Below are 6173 nucleotides of genomic sequence, written 5' to 3'. Positions count from 1 at the left end.
TGTTGAAAGAAGGGCTTCGATGTTAGGTCACAATAAACATGTAAATTAGTGGTTTTCCCATTTCTGATTCTTGATCCCTTTTCTTATATAGTTATATTGGAATAGTAATAAAATATATATGTTTTATGATACTGATTCATATATTTGTATATTTGAATACTAATGTATGTTTGTTTTGATGAGTTTTAGGTCCCATAAAAAAAATCATTTAATTAAGAATACCCAAAAGATAGACTGCAGTTATACTTTTGTAATGTTCATGCATTTAGGAGGTTAACCACCACATTTGTTATTCCTTTAAGATTGTAAGGTCTGTTGGCAGTTGACACATAAATGTTTTGACAGCTGTTCTTATTCATAATTTATCCTGTGGCATATTAAAGTGAATAAATTATTTGTTTCATGTATTTGCAGAAACTGACCGGGGGAACTCTTGCTAAGACTAGGGCAGCAACCACCAACTGGGGACACCAGCCAAGTAAACAAGAAGCTGAGAAAATGATGAGAGAATCCACCTTGGATAGACTTTCTTCTTTAATCAGAAATCATGAGAAGAAACTAGCTCTGGTAAGTTACAACTTACAAGAGACCAACTGAAATAACTTCTCAAAGACTATCTGTTGTTACCATATCTAACTTTATATGGTCATAGGCAAAATCAAGGTTCAAGAAGGCTGAGAAGGATTTGGCGAAAATATAGGGTGATTTGGAACCAGCAGACCCTCCATCTGATTTGGAGACATTAACTAATGAAGAGAGATTTTTGTTTAGGAAGATTGGTCTGAGTATGAAGCCATATTTACTTCTAGGTAAGAACAACAAATTTATTATAGCTTTATGAGCAGTTTCTTTTGTACAAATTTATTATACAAGAAAAAGTTAAAAAGCATGAGATTTTCAGGGAGGCAAGATGTTTATGCTGGCACCATAGAAAACATGCATCTACACTGGAAATATCGAGAGGTCGTAAAGATAATTGTGAAAGGGAAAATATCTACACATGCTTCTACTTCCATCCGCAGGTTACAAGACCCAAAAGCTTGTTGACACGAAGACAAGCATTAGCTCGGTCTATTGAGCTTCAAAGATGAGAGGTAATAAAGCAATAATTTCTAATTAAATGAGACTTTTACTTGGTCTTTTATCTCACGAAATTTCTAATTTTTATTTTCAGGCACTGAAATATCATATCTCATATTTATAGGAGATGATTGAGTTGCTCAAATCTGAGCTAGTATGATGTTTTATCACTTCTTTAATATGACATAGAATTGTGATTGAATGTGGTTGATAAGGCCTCATTTGAGGTTGCAGAGACATCAAAACCTGGAGTTAGAGTTCTATTAGGCTAATAATGGTTTTTAACCAATACATGTAATCATTGGTTTTTGTTTTGTTGGTAACAGCATTTTGGACTATGGTGTGCTTAACTTGGAAGTGCCAACACTTCCTATTGTTGGATCATTGATAAAATCTGGAGTTAGAGCTCTAATTTACATGTATCTAGAGTTCTTATTCTCATTTTCATTCTAAACATAAATCACGTTACATTCAATTTATTTTCAACTAAAACCAATTCAATCAAAATCATTTTTTATCACCGCAAAACAAAAAATATGCTTAGTCTCGCATTTCCTTTGTGTTCAGGTCAACCGCGTCGACACTTACTAACAACTGGATGGAGTACTTTTGTGACTTCCAAAAGATTAGTTGTTGGAGATACTTTTGTGTTTCTGAGGTATTCATTTGATGTTTTCTTTTTCTTGGTTTCCTACAATGTTTCTGTTTGACTATGCAAACATTAAAACTAAACAAGATTTTATGTTTAGTGGAAACAATGGAGAATTACGCGTTGTAGTGAGGCATCTCGCTTCGCCTTAGAGCTGCATGCATTTATCTGTGATTTCTGGTCAGAGCATGCACCTTGGAGTCCTTGCAACTGCATCTCATGTTGTTGCAACCCAAAATTTTGTTGTTGACTACTTTGTTGACATTAGCGTCGGCCATCCGACACAACCATTTTTTCTCAGCTGACGTGTCAACTGACATATTTAGCGTCGGATGTTTTGATTTTGGTGATAGCGTCGGTTTAGCGTAGGCCTAGCCGACGCTAATATAGCGCCGGATGGTGTTTAGCTGACGCTATTCATTAGCTTCGACTGTTTTAGCCTAGGCCCGACACCGACGCTAAATTACCATTAGCGTCGGGTTTTGGCCTATTAGCCTCGGTTTTGGGCCGACGCTAAATCTTGATTTTCTAGTAGTGAAATGGATGTTCCTTCCTTATATTTCAAGGTTATGAAACTATTCAGTAAGAACAATTTATTATTCCCTGATTTAGAGGAAAATTGTATTTTATCCTACATGATTTTTGCATTTGTCTCATTAGCAATATGATCATAAACATTATGTTCTCCATATTGCCTAACAAAACCATATACATGTTGATGTTCGAAATCTCATTTTTCACAAAAATAAGAAGATGCATTTTCTTCACAAACAACAAGCTTTCATCTTGCTCTTCTACAAATGGTAATTAGTACCATTCAAGAATTCCATCTTTATATTCATATTTTCTTTCATCCTTCAAGTAAACTATATTATATAGTTATAATGTAACTTTTAAATTTCGTTAACCCTATGACTTATTTTTGAAAATTAGTCTATAATGATATTAATTTGTAAGGTTCAACATTATATTTTATTCTTGATAATTAATGTGCGACGTCACATTAATTAAATGATTTATTTTTTGATAATTTATTTAAATTTGAGATTTAATTATTATTTTCAAATAAATATTTTAGAGAAAATATTTTTTTTGATTTTCAATTATGTTCATCAATTATAATTAAAATACTATACTAGATTAATGTTTACTTGTCTATATGAGATATATTTATACCAAATTAATTATTAATCATTATTGGATTCCATTATTTATTAATATCAATTGTATATAGTATTGATAAGAAAATAATTTTGATACATACATCTTATTATTCTTTTAACTAGTGTGTAATTTGTGCGTCGCACAGAGACAAATTATGATTTTGATAAATATATTGTTATATTAATTTATATATATCAATTCTCATAAAGTATAAAAAATAAACAACTTATAATAAATAAATAAAATATAACCGTAAAATAAATTTCGTTACACATTATTTAAAGATGAGTAAGTAATTGAATAATTAATTTTTATTTTTATTACTCAACATAGTATGCAACTTATATGAAATACATGACATTTAAGAATTTATATAAAATATCCTTCATTTTAGTAATACTTGTTGTAGCTTAAATACTAAAGATAAATAATCTTCCCATTACAAAAAACAATTACAATACACATAAAAACTATTATTATCTTTTATATTTAAATTTTCATGTTAGTCTTCATGAATCCTTCATGAATGCTTCAAAATTGTTGAATTTGGCAACTGTAGTCTTCATGAATCCTTTGAATTTGTATGATATTTAACAATAAATTCATAATGTAAAATGTATAATACGTTAGTAAATTTGAAATGTAACTATTGAAAAAAAAAAAAAAAAAAAAGAAGTTAATTCATATCCAAACAAACATAACATGCAAATATTCATAAATGAAAAACTAAACAAAGTTAAGAAATAACAAAATGTATCATAGTTTAATTCAAAACAAAATAACAAAAGTCTTATGTTGGTATGAAACTTGATTCTCACTCCTCCTCAACTTTGACATTTTTTTAATTAGCTTCATCATTGTCATAAGCGACTTCCATGAATCTCTTTTACGAGAGCTGCAATCATCATCAGAATCATGTTCAACAGGTACTGGTACAGGGACAAAGTTTGGGACTTGACATTTCTCTCTCTACGTCGTTATCAAGTCCAGCAGCAACCTTAATCACGAATTGCAAAAATCAGAAACTAATCCATATTGATTTAGACAAGTAAAATAATTTACAAAAGGTAAAAGAATAGAAACTTTTTCAACAGATAATATCCAAGTCACCACAGTATTTTTTTACTCGAAATGATTTTTCAAAATTTGAGTTCACATCATTTTTGGCATCTATCTTAAATAGCAAATGTTTTTCAACAATCTCCAATTTCTTTTGGCACGGTGTCAGATTGTGGATCCTAATATTCAAATTGTTTTTAAAAATATAAATATAAATCATCAAAATAAACACAACCAAGACACATCAATAACAAAGGTTGAAGATACAATAAAATTGAGAAAATATACTCACTTGAATGAGTCCGAAGAAGCTGAGACCAAACTGGTTTTTAATTCTCTGACCATTGTACCATTTTGCAAATTCAATTTGAATTGGTTTCTGGATGTTCTATATGCTCCAGATTTAGACGCAACATAAAAAAAAAAAAAAAAGTTGTACACAGCTCTCTCACGAATATTAGTCTAAAATCGAGAAATAAGAGCTTTTTTCGCACTGTTGCTTGAATTTTGTCACCCTAAAAATATGAAACACAAATTTGTTACATTAATAACATAACAAAATTAGTTTCCATATAATTTAAAACTTTGAATTTATAAAAGAAAGAATTAAACCTTGTCATCCATCAATACCATTTTCATCATATAAAATTTATGTTTGACATTCAGATACACATTTGCACAACCCTAACAACCAAATTCCATTTTTTTAAGACATTGCAGAAAGATAAACACAAAAATGAATAAGCAATCTTTGGTAAAGGAAAATTAAAAGGGAATTATGTATAGATGAGATAATATGAATGATATTTATAAGGAAGGTGCCGAAAATAGAAAATTATTGAGTAGTTAAGTTAATAGAGAGTATGGTGAAAAAAGAAGAAAATTTTGAAGGCACCAAAGCAATTTGTAAAATAAAATAACTTTTTAATTAAATTTATGTAATCTTCCATAAGAATTTGAAACAGTGATTGCTAATGCAGTGTTTGAAAAACAATTACTTTCAAAAAAACTGTAAAGTCGTGGTGTAATTGATTGTATTTTTTTTTAATTCATAAATAAATTTTCAACTCTCAATAAAAAAGTGTTCTTTATTATCTCAATAAACTGACTGTACAATAAATTTTCTTCTTATTTTTTAATTCGCCAATCAATTATCAACGGGTATATCAAAAACTTGTAAAATCGTGATAGAATTTAAGTTTTATTTTTTTCTTTCAAAAAAACTACACAATTAGGTGATTGTGTTTTTTTTTCTAAATCATTTCTATTAATAGAAACTTTATATTTGTTTAAAGACTCTAATTAAGTGACACTTGTCAAACTTGCCAAAATATCATCTTTACGTTATTATATTGGATAGATTCTAAATAAACACATATTTAGTAACTATTATTTTGCTAAAATACACTTAATAACTATTTAGTATTAAACTATTAACATTTATTTACTTTAAATTTTATGTTGATGTTTATAGTTCATATATTCAATGAATTGTACATTCTGATTTAAGTTTTTATATTATCTTTTTAATTCAGATATGTATTTGTATTTACAACTCGATCTATACATAGTTTTCATATGTTATGTTATGTTTATTCAATACAAAAGTGTATAAATAAATAAAAAATTATTATATATATATATATATATATATTTATTAATCAATTATTGGATTCCATTATTTATTAATATCAATTGTATATACTATTGATAAGAAGGTAATTTCTATACATATATCTTAGTATTCTTTTAATTCTAAATAAACACATATATACGCTTAATAACTATTTAGTATTAATTAAACTATAAACATTACTTTAAATTTTATGCTCATGTTTATAGTTCATACAATGAAATTGTATATTCTGATTTAAGTTTTTATATTATTATTTTTATTCAGATATGTATATATTTACAACTAGATCTATACATAGTTTTCATTCTATATTATGTTTAATGCATACAAAAGTGTATAAATGAAAAAAATAATATATTTTTAATCTGGGCAATGCCTAAGCAATAAACTAGTTTATCATTAAATCAAAATAGTTAACGAGATAATTTTGAAAACTAAAATATTCTCTAATAATTTATTGACACACTATTAAAAAATAAAATTAAAAATAGAATCATTTAAAAATGCAATTTAAATAGAAAACTAATTTTAATAAAATCAATTATATTTCATGGTATTTTTATGCTAAAACAAAAACCAACATAA

At 27.6% G+C, this 6173-nt stretch overlaps 1 long non-coding RNA gene across 1 annotated transcript; it reads left to right on the top strand.

The window, feature by feature from the left end:
• The first annotated feature begins 50 nt into the window (after positions 1-50).
• LOC101494782 (uncharacterized) lies at positions 51-1865 on the top strand. Its single transcript, XR_001143074.3, has 6 exons — positions 51-567; positions 653-809; positions 902-1094; positions 1175-1499; positions 1648-1738; positions 1830-1865. It is a non-coding gene; the product is annotated as an uncharacterized lncRNA (long non-coding RNA).
• The last annotated feature ends 4308 nt before the right edge of the window (positions 1866-6173 follow it).

Source organism: Cicer arietinum, chromosome 1 (genome assembly GCF_000331145.2).
Source record: "Cicer arietinum cultivar CDC Frontier isolate Library 1 chromosome 1, Cicar.CDCFrontier_v2.0, whole genome shotgun sequence".
In the NCBI taxonomy this organism is placed as follows: domain Eukaryota; kingdom Viridiplantae; phylum Streptophyta; class Magnoliopsida; order Fabales; family Fabaceae; genus Cicer; species Cicer arietinum.
Note: the sequence above shows the minus strand (reverse complement) of the source record. Positions and strands in the feature narration are given on the sequence as shown.